The sequence below is a fragment of the Sciurus carolinensis genome, chromosome 12, assembly GCF_902686445.1.
Source record: "Sciurus carolinensis chromosome 12, mSciCar1.2, whole genome shotgun sequence".
Classification (NCBI taxonomy): domain Eukaryota; kingdom Metazoa; phylum Chordata; class Mammalia; order Rodentia; family Sciuridae; genus Sciurus; species Sciurus carolinensis.
In genome coordinates, this window is record NC_062224.1 from 34,244,010 (window position 1) to 34,264,227 (window position 20,218).

Consider the following 20,218-nt stretch of genomic DNA (forward strand, 5'->3'; position numbering starts at 1 on the left):
CAGGTCATGGTCGGTCAGCCCCTGCTCTGGAACCCTGGGGCTGAGCCTCTCCCACTGAAGAACTCCAGCCTACTCCTGAGCTGCCAGCTCTGCCAGCACAGGCCTCGCAGAGGATGGGTAGACCCAGCAGCCCTCAGCTGCATTAGAGACCTTCCTGCTTGCAGCCCCCAGCAGTCTGCCCACCAAGTAGGTGATCTGCTTCTATTTTAAACAAACACCAGATCTTGGTTGCAGCCCTACTATGTGGAACTTTAGTGTCCTCAAGGAGGTAGGTCCATACTGTCAGCCTCACCCGACACTTGTGAAAGCTGAGGCCCCCAACAACCTGGTGCCATGTCAGAATTTGAGGGAAAGCTCAAGAGTCTAGCCACATGTTTTCTAAAAACATGATCAGAGATTGTTCTGTTTTACCCAAGCCCAGTGATTGAACCCCAAAGAGCAGGACTCCTCTGGAGAGGGCTGCCAGCACAAAGATCTGCTTTCCAGGCCTCAGATGCTCTGGAAGACATGGGCTCTGGCACTATGGGGCAGGAAGCAGCCTCTCTGCCCTGCTGACAAGTCTCTTCAAACTAAAATAAAGCTTATAAAAAGCAGATCATCTCATTTTATAACTTAAGTACATCAAGCATTTCCTTAAATACAGTTCACACTGAAAATAAAGTTACTTTTGCTGTACAGTTGGAGTCTATTATAATTAGGGATAAACTTTGATGACAAGGTATGAAAGGTCACACAGTCATGCACACAACTGTCTGTCTGTCTGTGGGTGTACAGATAGACAGATAAGTACACCTCTCCATGAGAGCATCCCAAAACAGCCAGAAGTTTTTAGGAGCCCCTAGGTATCTAATTTGCAAGAGTGTCTATATTAAAGTCCCTGTCCTTAATCATGAGCACATCTTCCTATATAATCCTAAGACTCTTATTAGAAACATTGAACTAGGTAATCCATAACACACTATCTTTGGAAATGCCGAGCTATGCCAAATCATTATACAATAGCAGCATCCCACACACCTCCCTGCCCAGCCCACCTCTCCTCTGGCCTCCCTGTCCTAAAGTCAGTCACCCCTCACAGAATATGGTAATTCCATCTGGGAGCCTAGTCACAGTTGCTGGGAAGACTCAACAGGTGAAGTACAAATTCTGCATGGAATACAGGGGGTCAATGTGGTTGCCCACTTTAACTGCAGAGGCCCAGATTCTGAGGTTGCTAGGAAAGAGTCACCCAGGTTACTGAGGGAAGTGTCCTCACTATCCAGGTCATAGAACAGGGGCTCAGCACCTGAAATGGAGAAGAAACCCTGACATGGGTATCTGGGAGAAGAGACTTGCTTCAGTGCTAGGAAAACCAGTCAAATGCACATCCCCCATGACTCTTCACTGGTGAAGGGAAGGCAGGTACTGGGGACAGTGGCAGAGAGAAGGGAGAGAGGCTTAATCCAGGGGTCAATAGCCTCACTAGGGGGCTCCTGTCCAAAGTGCAAAAGGTGAAAACATAAACTAGAACATGATGGTGCTAAAATGGAGTGCAGCACAGCAAAGGACAGCATGTGTGGACAGCAGGTATGCAGGGGGAGGGTCCTCTCAGAGTCTAGGCCATGAACCCTGCAGAGGCTAGGTCAGGGACCCCTGCTGAAGTTGGACCATGGACCCTGCAGAGGTTGGGCCAGGGACCCTGCAGAGGTTGGGCCAGGGGCCCTGAAGAGGCTGGGCTGGGGGCCTGTGGACTTGGCCTCAGAAGTGTCTCTTGAGAGAGTCCGATGGGAGTCCAGGATAACCTCTGCCCTTTCAAACAGCATGCACAGGCTGCGTGCCTTCTGTCTCCCAATCTGCACTGTGTGGGATAGGGAGAGTGGTGTGCACCCTTGACCAGAGGCCAAAGGGCCACTTCATAGGGCCACTGAGAAATGACAGCAACCTGAGGGGGAGGCAAAGGAGGTTTCATTTGCATCTGAAGTAAACAGGTGAAAACAGCTCCACCTTGTGAGGGTCACCAAGGGGCCTTCTATATCGCAGACCCTGAGATTCTGCAGTAGAAGACCCTGACACCAAAACCTCTGCCTGCTTTCCCATGACCTGGAGTGAGGAAGGCCACTATGTCTGTGCCCTCAGAAGGATGTACATCAGAAACGTACACAGAGCTGTGCATGAGTGAGGTCAGCCTGGAGAGGCCTGCAGGTCCAGACATGGTCAATACTTGCTGTTGTGTGATGGGTGGAGTAGGGTGGCTTTAATAAGACAAGTTCTGTGAGGGTAAGGAGCACTGGGGACTGACCCCCCAGGGTGCTTGGCCAGGGAACCATATCCCCAGCTCTTGTATTTTTCATTTAGAGACAGGGCCTCATTGAGATGCTTAGATACTCACTAAGTTGCTGAAACTGGCCTCAAACTTGCAATCCTTCTGCCTCAGCCTCCTGAGCAACTGGATTTCAGGCATGTGCCCACACCTGGCCATTTATTTTTCAAGTAAGGAGGAAATGTGGACAAAATCTTTGTGAGGGTTTTGTCTTTGATACTTGTTTTTGGAAGACTTATTGACTAAAACTCTCTTTTAGCTATCAGAGTAACTTATCACCCATGATTCCATCTATAGATCCATGAATTGTGCTCCTCACAGACTCTGTGAGTGTCCTGTGGTCAACCCTGAGGTTGAGCTTTAGCCTTGCACCTCTGTCCTCCCCCATCTCAGGGCTCCTCAGGTCTCACCTGCTGAGCACTGGTTTATAGAGAAGTGGGGTGACTTGAGGGAAGCTCAGCTATGAAGTTATGGAACTCTGAGGTGCACCCCACTGGAGAGCACCCACAGCAGCCTTCCCTTGCAGCCCCCAGTAGCTGATTCTTGGGGGACTCTAGCCCTGCTTTGTGGTTCACTTGTCCTGTTAGGGAGCCACAGTGATTGTCTGGGTGCATCTGGGGGAAGGAGAGGCAACAGCAGGGTGGAGGCCCATGCACCTTAAGGGTGCATGTGATCTCCTGGCATCTGGGGTGGAGTGAGACCCTGGCAGAAGGGTTTGGAGCTGTAGATGCTCTGATTGATGGCCAGGAGCTGCTGGGGGTGGGAAGAGCCCTGTAGGGGTTCATGATCCCTTCCATGTTGGCACTCCCACAATCATTCATCTGAGTTGCTAGACAAAGATGGTGACAGGTCATCCTCAATTTGCAGCCCAGAGCCCCACATCCCTCACTACCACCTGTCCATGCTGTGATCCAGGTTGCCTCTGGGAAGACACCACCATGACTCTCAGGACCTTTGGAAGTCAGACCTACCCAGTGTGGGAATGACTACAGGAGGTGCAAACACCAGGTCTGAGAATCATGGAAGCCACCTTGAGCTGTGACCTGGGAACCTGTGTGATGGTGGTGGAGCTTCATGCCTGGGCCTAGTCCCTCATTCACAAGATGGAAGGAGGTGAGAAGACATTAGTGACTGTAGCCTGTGCCCAACCAAAGGCCACCACCTTGGAAGACAGGGAAGGGGTGGCAGCTGCAAAATTGAAATTTGAGAGCACCCTATAAACATGTCACTTAAACAAAGAGTTGGATCCTGCACTCAGGTGTGGCCACCCCAGGAGTGATGACTCTAAAGATCCACCAAAAACCCGTTATGAACCCATTCATCCATGGGAGTCATGATACTGGACCAGTGAACCTCATGGGGTTGATGGGAAGATTCCATGAGACTGTATGTGCCTTGGAACTACAACCTGCTGCACTGGGGCACAGAAACCTCACCCCCTCAGCCATGTGGTGAAAGGGCCCCTCCTCCCTCATCTGTTCCCTGAGTCTCCCCAGGAGCTGCCCTAGAGTTAAACACCATGCAAGGATTTGAGTCTGTGTTCTCCTAATGCCACAGCCGGTGCATTCTCCCTTTCAGTTTATTACCTACATGGGCTCAACTTACAGCATTCAAGGGTCTCGGAAAACTGCAGGGCCCTGAGAGATAGAGCAGGCAGGTACCATTTCCCCACCTGGGGATGCATAGTCCCAGGCATGAGGAGACAGAACAGCTGGTCCCAGGTCCATTGGCATTGAGGGAAGTTCTGAAGCAGAACACTAGCTCCTGGCTGACTCACTAACCACCCTACCCAATAGCCCTGCCCCAGGTCAGCTCTTTTCTCTATTAGCATCTCTCACTGTTAAGTGAGCACTAAGGGAACTCTTGACTGTAAGAGCCAAATTATGGATCAAACCTAGCCTAGATGTCAAGCATAGTTTAGGGTCTAAGCAAGGATGAGAACTTATGCCTGTTGTAAGGCCTTCAAGATGTGGTCCATAGACCAGCAGCAGTGGCCCCACCTGAGAGCTGTAAAAATGCAGACTCTCAGGCTCACCCAGACCTTCCCTGCAAATTGGAACCTGCACTTCACCAAGATTGCAGGTGGTCTGTGCACACACTAAAGTGTGAAAAGCCTAGTTCAAGGCACAGGGGTTCAAGGAACACTGATGAGTGCAGAGTTGAGCAGCATGTCCCTTTAAGAATGACATAGTTCTAACCTGTAATTCTCCATACTTTTTCCTTAGTACTTCCTTGGACACTCCTTCGGTCACTCCATCCACTCCCCTCCCAACTCCTTGCACCTTCCCTAGATTAAAAAAAAAAAAAAAAAAAAAAGCAAGGGTACATCCAGGAAGGGCACATCGAGCGAGGGGTGAGTTGGAACACCCAGTCCAATGGAGCACAGTCAGAGCTGCTCCTGACCTGGCTCCATCTCTCACCTATGCCAGGACCCTGCTCAGACTTGCAGAGCCTTCGTCTGCCCATTTGAGAGGGGGACAGTAACTGCTGCTCACCTCAGGGGTTTTTTGTATTGCCATCATTTTGCATTATTTTGAAGGGGTTGCTATGGTTGGGAAATTAAATCCACTCCAGAGGTTAGAGGCTTGGTCCCCAGCCTGTGGCATGGTGGGAGATGGTGGAGCCTTTGGGAGGGGGAACCAGTGGAGGAAGTAGGTCACTGGCACATGCCCAGAACCTTCCTCTTTCTCCTTTCAGATCCTACTGTGGTCTCTGTTCTCTGGTTTTCATGAGGCAGGCAGCTTTCCTCTGCCACACACTCTGCCATGGTGTGCCACACATGGACCCCAAAGACAACAGCCCCAACATGGACTGACCCTGTCCCGAATAAATCTTTCCTCCTTCAAATGGATCATCTCAGGTCACCTGTCACAGGCTGAGCCAGGGGAGTCTTCTATTAAACTGGCCAGCATAGGAGGAGGAGGAATGGAGATGAGCAGTGGGACAGGCCTCTGACTCCGACATGCCCTGATACCTGCCCCAGCTTGGCTCTGCACTGGGCCAGAGCCTCCCTAATCTGCAGTTCTGGATGTGGGGCTCTGGCCCACATGCTCTCACTGGCTCCTCCTGGCTCATCCCCCTGTGGTGGGCTTCTCTCCCAAGTGGGGCAAGCTGGGTTCTGCCAAGTGACTGTCCCTCTTGGAACCCAGCAGAGACTAGTCTTCAGGGGCCAGCACTTACCAGAGCTTGGCCTCTGTGTGTTCTGCTGGTCCTGTTACTGCTGCTGCCACCTGGACAGCTTCTTCATCTGGCAGGAGGTAGGGCCACTTCAGATGCCAGCCACAATAGGTTGCACACAAGGGCCAGGGAAAGGGTTCAGCTCTGCTGAGAGGCTAGTATGTGGAGCCAGGTTGAGGAAGAGCACACAAGACCCCTCACAGTGGAGGGGGAGGATGCTTACCCCACAGGAACAGGGACTCCCTCTCAGCAAGTGCCACAAGGTGATTTGAATGAACCAAGAGACTGTTCGCCTCCTACCTGCCACGTTGTGTTTGAGACCTACCCGGCACTTCGGACTAAGGAACTTGAACCCCATGTTTCTCAAACTGTGTTCTGTTGAATAGTGGAATATTGGAGCTCCATAAGATGTCAACACATGTTTAGCACATGCACGTGTGTATGTGTGTGTGTGTGTGTGTGTGTGTGTGTGTACGCGTGTATGTGTGTGTGTAGGAAACACTGGGTCTTTTTTTTTTTTTTTTACGTTTACATAGGGTAATGATGTTTATTTTATTTTTCCCCTCCCCCCACCCCTCCCACCCCTCTTTTCCCTCTACACAGTCCTTCTTTCCTTCATTCTTACCGCTCTCCTTAGCCTAACTCTAAACCTAACCCTAAACCTAATGCTAGCCCCTCCCATCCCCCATAATATGTCCTCATCCGCTTATCAGCGAGATCATTCATCCTTTAGTTTTTTGAGATTGGCTTATCTCACTTAGCATGATATTCTCCAATTTCGACCATTTGCCTACAAATGCCATAATTTTATCATTCTTCATTGAGGAGTAATATTCCATTGTATAAATATGCCACAGTTTCTTTATCCATTCATCAACTGAAGGGCATCTAGGTTGGTTCCACAATCTGGCTATGGTGAATTGAGCAGCAATGAACATTGATGTGGCTGTATCTCTGTAGTATGCTGATTTTAAGTCCTTTGGGTATAGGCCAAGGAGTGGGATAGCTGGGTCAAATGGTGTTTCCATTCCAAGCTTTCTGAGGAATCTCCACACTGCTTTCCAGAGTGGCTGCACTAATTTGCAACCCCACCAGCAATGTATGAGTGTTCCTTTTTCACCACATCCTCGCCAACACCTATTGTTGCTTGTATTCTTGATAATCGCCATTCTACTTGGGGTGAGATGAAATCTTAGGGTAGTTTTGATTTGCATTTCCCTTATTACTAGGGATGTTGAACATTTTTTCATATATCTGTTGATTACTTGTACATCTTCTTCTGTGAAGTGTCTGTTCATTTCCTTAGCCCATTTGTTGATTGGATTATTTGTATTCTTCATGTAGAGTTTTTTTGAGTTCTTTATAGATTCTGGAAATTAGCGCTCTATCTGAGGTATGGTTGGCAAAGATATTCTCCCACTCTGTAGGCTCTCTCTTCACATTTCTGATAGTTTCCTTTGCTGAGAGAAAGCTTTTAAGTTTGAATCTATCCCAGTTGTTGATTCTTGCTTTTATTTCTTGTGCTATGGGAGTCCTGTTAAGGAAGTCTGATCCTAAGCCAACAAGTTGAAGATTTGGACCTACTTTATCTTCTATAAGATGCAGGGTCTCTGATCTGATTCCGAGGTCCTTGATCCATTTTGAGTTGAGTTTTGTGTAGGGTGAGAGATAGGGGTTTAATTTCATTCTATTGCATATGGTTTTCCAGTTTTCCCAGCACCATTTGTTGAAGAGGCTATCTTTTCTCCATTGCATAGTGTTGGAACCTTTGTCTAGTATGAGAAAATTGTATTTATTTGGGTTTGTGTCCATGTCCTCTATTCTGTACCATTGATCTACCTGTCTATTTTGGTACCAATACCATGCCGTTTTTGTTACTATTGCTTTGTAGTAGAGTTGAAGATCTGGTATTGCAATACCCCCTGCTTCGCTCTTGCTACTGAGGATTGCTTTAGCTATTCTAGGTTTTTTATTCTTCCAGATGAATTTCATAATTGCTTGCTCTATTTCTGCAAGGTACATCATTGGGATTTTAATTGGAATTGCATTGAATCTGTATAGCACTTTAGGTAGTATAGCCATTTTGACGATATTAATTCTGCCTATCCAGGAACATGGGAGATCTTTCCATCTTCTAAGGTTTTCTTTAATTTCTTTCTTTAGTGTTCTGTAGTTCTCATTGTAGAGGTCTTTCATCTCTTTTGTGAGATTGATTCCCAAGTATTTTATTTTTTTCGATGCTATTGTGAATGGGGTAGTTTTCCTAATTTCTCTTTCTGAAGATTCATCACTTATGTATAAAAGTGCATTGGATTTATGAGCATTGATCTTGTAACCTGCTACTTTACTGAATTCACTTATGAGTTCTAAAAGTTTTCTGGTGGAATTTCCAGGTTCCTCTAAATATATAATCATGTCGTCAGCGAACAGGGATAGTTTGAGTTCTTCTTTTCCTATTCGTATCCCTTTAATTTCTTTGGTTTGTCTGATTGCTCTGGCTAGAGTCTCAAGGACGATGTTGAATAGAAGCGGTGAAAGAGGGCATCCCTGCCTTGTTCCAGTTTTTAGGGGGAACGCTTTCAGTTTTTCACCATTTAGAATGATATTAGCCATGGGCTTAGCGTAGATTGCCTTTATAATGTTTAGGAATGTTCCCACTACCCCAATTTATTCTAGTGTTTTGAGCATGAAGGGATGCTGTATTTTATCAAATGCTTTTTCTGCATCTATTGAAATAATCATGTGGTTCTTAACTTTAAGTCTGTTGATATGGTGAATGACATTTATTGATTTCCAAATGTTGAACCAACCTTGCATCCCTGGAATAAAACCCACTTGATCGTGGTGCACTATCTTTTTAATATATATTTGTATGCGATTTGCTAAAATTTTGTTGAGAATTTTTGCATCGATGTTCATTAAGGATATTGGTCTGAAATTTTCTTTCCTCGATGTGTCTCTGTCTGGTTTAGGTATCAGGGTGATATTGGCTTCATAGAACGAGTTTGGTAGGGTTCCCTCCTCTTATATTTCATGGAATAGTTTGAGGAGTATTGGAATGAGCTCTTCTTTAAAGGTTTTGTAGAACTCGTCTGAGAACCCATCTGGTCCTGGACTTTTCTCTGTTGGTAGGCTTTTGATGACCTCTTCTATTTCATTGCTTGAAATTGGTTTATTTAAGTTGTGTATGTCCTCCTCGTTCAGTTTAGGTAATTCATATGTCTCTAGAAATTTGTTGATGTCTTCGAGGTTTTCTGTTTTGTTGGAGTATAGATTTTCAAAATAGCTCTAATTATGTTTTGTATTTCACTCATGTCTGTTGTGATGTTTCCCTGTTCATTCCGAATTTTAGTAATTTGAGTTTTCTCCCTCTTTCTCTTTGTTAGTGTGGCTAAGGGTTTATCAATTTTATTTATTTTTTCAAAGAACCAACTATTTATTTTGTTAATTTTCCCGATTGTTTCTTTTGTTTCGATTTCGTTGATTTCGGCTCTGATTTTAACTATTTCCTGTCTTCTACTACTTTTGGTATTGGTCTGCTCTTCTTTTTCTAGTGCTTTGAGCTGTAGTGTTAAGTCGTTTATTTGTTGATTTCTACTTCTTTTTTTGAATGCACCCCATGAAATAAATCTTCCTCTAAGTACTGCTTTCATAGTGTCCCAGAGATTTTGATATGATGTGTCTTTGTTTTCGTTTACTTCTAAGAATTTTTTTATTTCCCTCCTGTTGTCTTCTGTTATCCATTCATCATATAATAGTGTATTATTTAGTCTCCAGGTATTGGAGAAGTTTCTGTTTTTTATTCTGTCATTTATTTCTAATTTCAATCCATTATGATCTGATAGAGTACAAGGTAGTATCTCTATCTTCTTGTATTTGCTAACAGTAGCTTTGTGGCATAAAATATGGTCTATTTTAGAGAAGGATCCATGTGCTGCTGAGAAGAAAGTGTATTCGTTCTTTGTTGGATGGTATATTCTATAAATGTCTGTTAAGTCTAAATTGCTGATTGTGTTGTTGAGATCTATAGTTTCTTTATTCAATTTTTGTTTGGACGATCTATCCAGTGGTGAGAGAGGTGTGTTAAAATCGCCTAGTATTATTGTGTTGTGGTCTATTTGATTTCTGTAATTGAGAAGGATTTGTTTGATGTCCATGGATGAGCCAATGTTCGGGGCATAGATATTTATGTTTGTTATGTCTTGCTGATTTATGCTTCCCTTAAGCAGCATGTAATGTCCTTCTTTATCCCTTCTGACTAGTTTTGGTTTGAAGTCCACATTATCTGAGATGAGGATGGATACTCCAGCTTTTTTGCTGTGTCCGTGTGCATGGTATGTTTTTCCCCATCCTTTCACCTTTAGTCTATGGGTGTCTCTTTCTATGAGATGAGTCTCTTGCAGGCAGCATATTGTTGGATTTTTCTTTTTAATCCAATCTGCCAGTCTGTGTCTTTTGATTGATGAATTCAGGCCATTAACATTCAGGGTTATTATTGTGATATGATTTGTATTCCCAGTCAATTGACTCATATTTGTTTTTGACATGATTTGGTTTCTCCTTTATTTGGCTATTCCTTTAGGCTAGCGCCTCCTGTTGCTGAGTTGCATCGTTGTTTTTCATCTCTTCCTCATGGAATATGTTGCTGAGAATGTTCTGTAATGCTGGCTTTCTTTTTGTAAATTCCTTTAGCTTTTGTTTATCATGGAAGGATCTTATTTCATCGTCAAATTTGAAGGTAAGTTTTGCTGGGTATAAGATTCTTGGTTGGCATCCATTTTCTTTCAGGGCTTGGTATATGTTGTTCCAGGCCCTTCTAGCTTTTAGGGTCTGGATTGAAAAATCTGCTGATATTCTTATTGGTTTCCCTCTGAATGTAATTTGATTCTTTTCTCTCGCGGCCTTTAAAATTCTGTCTTTATTTTGTATGTTAGGTATTTTCATTATAATGTGCCTTGGTGTGGGTCTGTTGTAATTTTGTATGTTTGGAGTTCTATAAGCCTCTTGTACTTGGTTTTCCATTTCATTCTTCAGACTTGGGATATTTTCTGTTATTATTTCATTGAATAGATTGTTCATTCCTTTGGTTTGTTTCTCTAAGCCTTCCTCAATCCCAATAATTCTTAAATTTGGCCTTTTCATGATATCCCATAATTCTTGTAGATTCTGTTCATGATTTCTTACCATCTTTTCTGTTTGGCCAACTTTGCTTTTAAGATTAAATAATTTGTCTTCAATGTCTGAGGTTCTGTCTTCCAGGTGTTCTATCCTATTGGTTATGCTTTCTATGGAGTTTTTAACTTGGTTTATTGTTTCCTTCATTTCAAGGATTTCAGTTTGGTTTTTTTTCAGTATCTCTAGCTCTTTATTGAAATGATCTCTTGCTTCCCGTATTTGGTCTTTTAACTGTTGATTGGTGCGATCATTTAATGCCTGCATTTGCTCTTTCATCTCCTCATTAGCTTCCCTGATCGTTTTAATTACGTACATTCTGAACTCCCTTTCTGACATTTCTTCTGCTGTGCTGTCATTGGGTTTTATTGATGTAGTATCTAGGTTTGTTTGGGACATTTTCTTCCCTTGTTTTCTCATATTGGTCAGTTGTCAGTGGGACCCTGAGATATTGCAGTTTTCCGCTATTGGCTTATAGTGTCCCGGTAGATTTCCAGTGTATCACCTCCCAGCCTTCAGTAGCCTGATGTCTTGGAGGAATCTGATAAACCAGCTCATCAGAAGAAAACTGCCCCTAGCCCCCTACTGGTTCCACGGTTTGGAACTGGCTCTGTGCGGAAATGCTCTCACTGTGGGCCTGCACCGTGCAGCTGGCCGTGTGGGAGGAACCCACTGCCGGAGTGTGGAAGGCTACCTTGGGAAGACTCTAGCTGCCCTGCCCGGCTCCAATAAGCCACCTCTATCTGGGCCTGCCACCCGGGCCGAGCTTTACCCAGTGGGCAGACTCACCCGTGGCTCTATTTCAGTCCGAGTCTCTCAATGCCTCCCCTTCTTAACTCCTGGGTTCTGGAGCGACTGGAGGTGCAGTCTCCCTATAGGCCGCCATCTTGGATCGCCCCGTGAAGAGAGCCTGCAGCCGGAGTGGGCAGAGCCACCTGAAGAGGTCTCTGGCTGCCCTGCCCTAATCCCAGAGGCTGCTTGTGGATCGAGGCTCTCCGCTGGTTCGTTGCCGGAGTACGCTGCGCTGCAGTGGCTCCGGGACTCGGAGCTTGTTCTGGTCAGAAAGGCTCTCACTAGCGGGCCAGTTCCTTTCCGAGAACCTGGAGAAGCTGGCTGTGTGGGCGGGGCCCACCGCTGGAGTGCGCAGGGCTGCCTGTGGATGACTCTAGCTGCCCTGCCCAGCTCCAATAAGCCACCTCCATCTGGGCCTGCCACCCGGGCCGAGCTTTACCCAGTGGGCAGACTCACCCGTGGCTCTATTTCAGTCCGAGTCTCTCAATGCCTCCCCTTCTTAACTCCTGGGTTCTGGAGCGACTGGGGGTGCAGTCTCCCTCTAGGCCGCCATCTTGGATCACCTCGTGAAGAGAGCCTGCAGCCGGAGTGGGCAGAGCCGCCTGAAGAGGTCTCTGGCTGCCCTGCCCTGATCAACACTGGGTCTTAAAATGTCTTTACTGCAAGGTTCCTCAGAGGTTTAAAGTGCCCCCATGGGCACAGGGGCCTCTTCAACTGCCTGCTCCATGGAGTCCATTCGGATGACTGAACCCATTCCAACCTCTCTGAGGAATTCAGCTGCAGGAAATCTCCCCTAGTTCATCTCCAGCAAATGAGAAGGCAGCATGCATCACCGTCTACAGACCAGGGAAGCAGGTAGGAGGCAGGTACTTGCAGGGGTAGGAAGAGGCACAGGAAGAAGTTCCAGAACAGCCCATGATGGGGCAGCAGGCACTGGCAGGCCAGGAGGACAGGGAGGCAGTATGGACTGAGCTGAGGAGGAGAGAGGGCCACCAGGCTCTCATGCCACTATGCCAACATGCCATCTGAATGCCTTTTGGGTTTCTATTTGAATTATTAAAAACAAAATTTGGTATCTGGAGTACACAGATATAAATTTAAAAATAAATGTAAATTAGAGAATATGGCTTAACCCAAAGACCTGGATTGGTACCAATGGCTGGCATATTCAGAGGCATGGTCACTAGGAAAATAAAGACATTGCACTAAAACAGATGCTTTGGTCTTCCCTTCAGCTGTGACTGAAACCCCGTGACAGCAGGGTTGTTACTGGAGGGTTGTTACTGGAGAGAGCTCAGGACAGACAGCCCGGCAGCCAGTGCAGCACCCTCTGCTCCTGCCTCAGGAAAGAGCAACCCAGAAGCAAGAAGCCCTTACCTTAGGTCTCTGGTTCTGGAACCACACCTGCACCACACAGATGCTCAGCCCTGTCTCTGTGGTCAGTGTCTCCCTCACCTGGAAAAAGCGACTGTTATTCCTTTAGAAGCATTGGCAGTTCAGGTAGGAGGCAGAACACTTCCTGTGCAGTCATGGGGAGGCCAATGGGCTCCGTCTTTGCAGAGACTACAGGCAAAGCCCAGAGGCAAGAACAGGTTTTCTTCCAGGTAGAAAGGAAGTTCAGGCAAAGCCCCCCACAGGCCAGGCACTGAAGGTCTGTCCCCAGGGTAGCAGTGTCCAGAGCTGGAGCTTTGGGGCCTGACAGAACCACTAGGGCTCTGACCTCATCAGTAGATCAGTCCCCTGGTGACTGAATGAACCACTGGGAGGGACCTGGTGGGAGGCAGTGGGTCCTTGCGGTGTGCCCCTGGCAACTCCATCTAGCCACCACCTCCTGTTCTCACTCTCTCTGCTTCTCAGGTCAGTGGCCTTTGCTGCACTCTCCCACCATGATGCTCTGACTCACCTCAGGCCCACAGCAATGGTGCCAGGGAACCCTGTGTGAGCCAAAATAAACTGTTCCTTCTTTAAGTCATTATGTCAGGGATTTGGGTTATAGTGACAAAAAGCTGGCCAACACCGCTGACTCCTGAATATCTACACACTCCCAGGAGCTGCCTCCAGGCTTCTACTCCCCTGGCATCAGCCCTCAGGTGTCCCTTAGACATGAGAATTTCCCCCATGTTGCAGCTGCAGGCCGTGTATGGATGTCAGCCCGCTGGAGGAGGAACGGGGTGAAGCCTGCTTTCCCAGAACAGTCAGTCCTCCCTTCTACCCAAATCCAAGGCCCTAAGTGTTCCATTTTGCCCCTCTAGCTCAAGAGACTTTGGGATTCCACACTGTTATCCTGAGTTAGCCTTTCCTAGAGAGAAAGAGGCAGAAGAGAGGAGCCATCTGGAATCTGGTAGGGTCAGTGGGCAGCCCTGGTGTGGGCACAAGCACTGGGGCCAGGTGGGGACAAGGATGATGGGGTTCTGATAATAAAGAGATATATTTAAAAATCTGCCAGCCAGCCAGCCAGGCTCATGGGAAGGGGCTGGCAAGATGGCAGAATGGGGGTCCAATAGAGCAGATGTGCAGAGAGGCCCAAGAGACATGGCCTCTTCTCAGGAGACTCCAGAGAAGATGGGATTGAAGAGCCCTGACAGTCAGGGCAGTGAGCCCCAGGCGTGGGAAGTGCCTCACCCTACTCATGCCACTGGGCTGAGCTTAGGGAGGATCAGGCCAGACTTTCAAGACAAGCCCTCCTGCTAAGCAGGGGCCCCTGTACCTGCTGAAACTCTCTTCATTGCTCAGAGGCCCAGCTCAGCAGTCACCTGTTCCACAGAGCCTCACCTGATTCCAGAGTGGACACCCCTCCCTACCCCCCATGGCCCCTTTGCCGAGTCCTCAGGACTCACGCCAGGAGTTACAGTCCTGGTGCCATCACCTTCTTGCTGTTGGTCTGAAAACTGTCTAGGAACAAACCCCCAGCATGTGGCCACCAGGAGACTGGGAAGCACACCAAGGAAGATGACAGTTGTCCTGTGCAAGCTGACCTGGGAAGTCCCACTTTGTATCAAGGGCAGAGGAAGGAAGGGCACCTGTGTGACAGAGTGCACTACTGTGCCACCAGTTCTGACCGCTGACACCCCCTGCTCTGCACCTCGAGGCCAAGCCACAACCTTGCTTGGGCCCATGAAACAGAGGACATAATGAGTGCCACATCCAGTGAGAGCATGCGGTTCCTTCTCCACCCTGGCCTCTCACCTTCTGCCACTTTCATGAGACAGTGTCCCAGGGGCCACTGCTCCTTCAGGCTGGACGCTCAAACAGCAGCAGTAGAGCAGGCCTACACTGAACACCACTGGGCCACAGCCCGGAACAGGAAATACATGTTTTGCTGGGGGTTACGAAGACCTCAGGTTATCTCATCCCTACAGAGAAGAGTGAGGAATTCCATCAGGAAGGCAGAAAAAGTCATATTAACCCTTAAAAAAAGGTATTTCCTTTATAAATTTCAAAAAGAATGATTTCTTTCTTTTTGCTGTGTAAAAGATAGTGCCCATACAAGGCAGCCTGGGTGGTACCGGCCTCCCTTTCCTGATAACCTGTGGATGACCTCACCATTCTGCCTGGTCTGCAGCCCACATCTCATCAATCACATAATCCATTCTTAAACTTAAGTGATGGTCACCCCCCACTGATTTAGCACTTCGGATTGTCAAGGAATTCTGCAGGTGTGGCTACTGCCCCTTTGTTGGACAGGTATCTTCCAACACTCCATTCCACAAGCCTCAGTGATCTCTAAGCCAGAGCAAACCATCTTTTACTCCGTGGGTTATCCTCCTCAGAGCCAGTTCTGCATGGCTTGTGAAGAAGGGGACACAACTAGATAATGGGACATGCAGACATCTACCCCAGGACTCCCATCCAGAATTCACTGGAAAGGAGTACTACAGTGGGCAGTCATCACCATGGTCAGATCCAGGAGCAAGCTGGAGACCAGAAAGACCTTCAAAGAGGGCTTATTGGAGAGTGTGGATACAGCTTATCATTTTGCCTGTAAGTTCCTCTTCACTCTGTCTCCAATATCGGCACCTCTCTGCCACATACAGACCAAATAGCTAAGAGGGCAGGTTTGCTATATTCTCCTCACCTCTAGGGATAATTAAGATTAAAATGACATCTGCAGCCTGAGCTGAAAATGACCTGTATTTCAGCATTTTAAAACATGATCCTATCTAATGGATCAGCACGAGAAGAAAAAATGTGGCCAATTAGACTTTGGTATATGCTTTCTTGTCACTCCAAATGGGCCACCACCCAATTGTACCAACACTATAAAGTGACTCAAAAGTGTCTTGGCAGATGAAATGTGGCATGAGCTCTGCTTGAGACACCTAAGTCCTCTTGAGTCAGGTAAGCTGTTGAAATCACCAGGCACTCTAGAAACCCCCAGCTCAGGGTCTTGGGTAGCACATGCACCCTGGGAGTCACAGGTGGCCCTATGTTACCAGTTGTGGCTACTTCACCTCTCTGTGATTGTGCTCAGATGGAGCCAAGGGAGGCAGCACAGTGGGTGGGAGAAGACAACACCCTTGACACCAAGCAAAGATGAGGTGACTCCAGAAGGGTGCTCAGCTTTGGTTTCCACACTGTGAAATGGGGGCAATGCAATAGGTGTCCTGCAGAATTTTCAACTTGACCAGCCCTGTTCGTAACTGGAGAGGGAAGACATGTCTAAATCTGCTGGCACAACCTCTCAATTGACCCTCATTCTTCCAGGAATGCCCTGACCCCAGAGCACCTGCCAAACTAGGAGTGATCTTTCCCTAGTTTTTCGTGGGCAGGCACAGATGTAAAGAGAAAAGGGTCTCACCCAGAATGCCAGTAGTCCTCCTATTGAGAAGTGCCAGCTAAGACTGTTATGGAGCCCTTGCGTCCCACTAGAGTTGATATGCTGCACCCTAAAGCCCAATGTGGCAGTTCCAGGAACTGGGGTCTTTTAGAGAAGATGGACCTTGTGGTGGACTCCTCATAAAGGGTTAGTGCCTGTGACAGGACCCAGAGAGCTCAGTCTCCCTGGCCCTCAAGGGCACAAATGGTCTACCACTGAAAAGGAATCCTCACCAGGTTTTGACATTGCTGGCCCTCCACAATGGCCTTTCAGGCACAGGATCACTGGAAGCAAGCTTCTGCTGTTTGCTGGTCAGTTGGTGGCATGGTGCAATGGCTGCAACCATGGACCAAGATGATAGTCTTCTAAGAAGACTCTGATTTTCTTGGCCCAGATCCAGTGCCCGTCCCCGACCCAGGCCTGTCACAGCCCTGGGTGGCTTGGATCCAGGCTCCTGCCCAGGAGGAACTGTTTTCAATGCTCTATGCACCCAACCCAAAGGGCTGAACAAAGTGCCCTTAGCATTTGTTGATAAAAAGCTTTCTAAAGTAACTCCTTCCATCTCCCTCATTCACTAACTTGAGTCTGCTGACATTATTAGCACAAGTTGGTTTTGTGTTTGTGTTTTGGATAGTTCTTGATTTCTTGTGGTCCTGAGGGCCACTGTCTTAAACACAAGTGATCTCTCTATACACCTGCACATGCAGAAAGAGGAAGTCAGACCACATGGGGACTGGCCATGGAGAGCACTTCCTCCAAGGTGGAGGTCTGAAAAATCCCTTTGATGACACTGATTATTTTACTTATTCTCCCTTTTATTAATAGAGGATTCCAAATGATGGATTCTGCTTGACTAAGATTAACTGGACCCAGTTAACTGGGTTCCCAAGAACCTGGTCTGCCTACATTTGCTGCAACATTACAGTTATTGTTATTGCATCTGCATAATCCTTTCTTCCCCACTGAAAGTGGCACAAAGGTGCTTTTACCTGTTCTGAAATTTCTGAACTCTAAAGCTTACAGTTTGAGGCTACAGTCTTTGAGACACTCTTCCACAAGTTACTTGTGACTTTCTGAATCCTAATGACCACAGACCTGTCTTACTGGAAGTCTTCCCACACAGATGACATACATGTATTGAGAGCCACACAGGCTGAAGCTGGTGTGTCCCAAAGCACCCCAAGTGTCCTCACTGGGGTTCTCTGAGATAGGAGAAGGGAAGCCTCCTGTGGCTCATGGGTCCTGGGTACACCCAAGGTTCCTGGAAATCACTGGACATAAGGGAGTGGGATTATGAGGCCAGTCTCCAAGGTCCAGGGAGTGGGGAAGATGTGGAGACAGCCCTGGGCAGAGGGCCCCAGATGGGATATGGAGAGGCCCAGGAGGTCTGGCCACTTTGGGGAGAACTGTGGCCCTGCCATGGGTCCTTCCTACTGAGGGTTCCTGCACCCTGGTTTGACAAGCTGGGGTTTATCAAGGAGGGATGTATTTCTCACTGTTTTCCTCAGCCCATTGGAGAGCATCAGACAATGCCAGTCCTTGGTTCCACCAGACTCTCCTGGGAACCAGGTCCCAGTGGCTCTCCTTCCCATGCAATCTGGAGTAGGTGCCCAGCTCCTGAGAGTAGCTGTAGTGGGAGTGACACAGAGGAAACACCCCATGCTTGCTTCAGCAGGGGAGGCTGCGGGCATCACTGCCAGGTCTGCCTTTATGAGGTACATACTTCTGAAAAGGGTAGGTATCTCCAAGTTGTAGTCCATTATTTAAGAAGAAAGCAAAACACAGTTAAAACTAAACTGATGCTCCAACTGCACAGATCCAAAGCAGTTCTTGGGGAGAGTGCTAGAATCAATGTCACATTCTCTCTCCATGTTCCATTTTGCAGAGACTGCATCTGGTGTCCTTTGTCCCTCCTTTAAGAAACTGAAGTCCCTCTGGTCACAACCCAACTATTAGATTAGGTAATGCCAGCTGTGGTTGTGTCAATCATGCATCCTGACATGTGACTTCCTAGCTATATGAGAAGGGCACTTTGGTGAGTCAGGAAGCTGTCCTTGGAGGGTGGCTGCCTCTCAGGTCCCTTACCTTCTTTGCCAGTGCCTGAGGAGATGCTGAAGGGTCCAAGGAGATCCTAATGTTCACATTTAAGGAGGAGCTCCCTTTTGTGAGCACTGCTTGGAGCCAGGCACCACCAGAAATGCCCCTGTGCTCAATTCCATCCACCCATCTCATCCACCATGAGGGGAAGCAAGCTCAAATTCTCACCCCACGTCACCAGCCCTGGTGGGAGAAGTGGAAATTGAATCCAGGCACCACGATCCTGAGTCTTTGCATTAAAACAGTATGTTAACCAAGCCACTGACTGCTCCTGTCCTCATCAATTTCTCCCTTCTCTTAATCATTTACACACAGACACACTGGACTGTTGTCAATTTATTCACAGACAATAAATTCTCATACTGTGATTGCATTAAGTGTGTTAAGGTTCACATGGACCTTAAAAAAAAAAAAAGTGGAAGTATCTTTTGTTGATTTTATCTTCCTTGGGTGACCGAGGAGCTGGTCACAGAGGAGAAACTCAAGAGTTGACTGAATGAATGATACTGCAGAAGACAGTAATCAGGAGGGGTGTATGGAAAGCCTGTGCGTGTGCATGCCTATATGCAACATTTATACTACACACTCAGAGGCAGGAGGGAGTTCAGAAACAGTTGTGTGCACATCTTAGCTGGTGCCTAAATCCCTTCCCCTCCATCCACTCACCATGTGCTTGGGATAGAGCCCTGGTGTCAGTCTGGGTGTGCATGGCAGCAGGAGCCCCAGGACAGCCAGGATTATTGTAGAACGGCAGCCAGAGAGAGGGTGCTGGGATTCACTGTGCTTATATGGTGGAACTTTCTCAGTAATGGTTCCACATTCTCCAGTGGAATCAGAATAGCCCACACTGCCCAGGTGGGAGAGGCCCACGGGCCTTCATGGATAGTAGTCACTAATAGGTACAGGTGTCCCTGCTCAGGCCTGGGCTCCTGTTCTTATGACTGGTGTCTGGTAGGCTGGGGGGACTGCTCTGGTTCAGCACTTCTCAAATGTTACAAGGCAAAGGAGCACAGACTTCTGGCCCCAGAGTACCTGACAGTCTATCCAGCTTGAGAGTAAGAATCTGATTTCCAACTTGCTCAGGGAGATGCTGGTCTATTGGCCCTGGGACAGATGTTGAGAACCATTGCTCTCCTGATATTTGCTGTTGAATTGTGTGTGTGTGTGTGTGTGTGTGTGTGTGTGTGTGTGTGTGTAAGAGAGAGAGAGAGAGAGAGAGAGAGAGAGAGAGAGAGAGAGAGAGTGAGCCATGCAGGCCTAGACAACAACAGCAGTGGAGACTCTGCTACAAAATTATCTGGTTTTAACCCTCAGATTTTCTGTGATCACCAGTCCATGTCTGACCTAGATTCATGTGCTTGGTTGCCCAACAGAGGTCAGATATACCACATTCACAAAACCAAAACACTCAGCCTGCCTCTTCTGAGTTCAGTACCTAGGTCTCTCTTTTCTACACTTGCTTTCTCTGCTCATGACATAACTGTTCCTATGGAATCCCAATGTCATCATCAATGTCAACCTCTCTTCCTAGATATTAATTCTAGAAGGTAAGCTCCTGGCAGGAGGTGCTTGGCCTGTTTGTTCATGATTATATGCCCACCCCTTAGTACAGTGCCCAGCATAGTGTGGCGAGCCACCAAGTGCTGATGCCCAAGCAAGTGGACAATTCCCCTGAAGCCACTAACATGCTCTGGCCCAAACCTTTGTCTCTCACTGGAATGAGAGACTGCAGTGGTCTCCTCTGGCCTCCCCATCTTCAGTGTCACCCCCAACTCCAATCTACTCTCCCTCCCTCTCTTTCAAAAGAACAGACTGGTAACTCTGTGGTCCTATTTATAAACTTCTGTTCATAACTCTCAATCCCA

General features: G+C 47.4%; 1 pseudogene; it reads right to left on the reverse strand.

The window, feature by feature from the left end:
• Positions 1-1,125: 1,125 nt before the first annotated feature.
• LOC124961213 (LIM homeobox transcription factor 1-alpha-like) lies at positions 1,126-12,889 on the reverse strand (annotated as a pseudogene).
• Between the last annotated feature and the right edge of the window lie 7,329 nt (positions 12,890-20,218).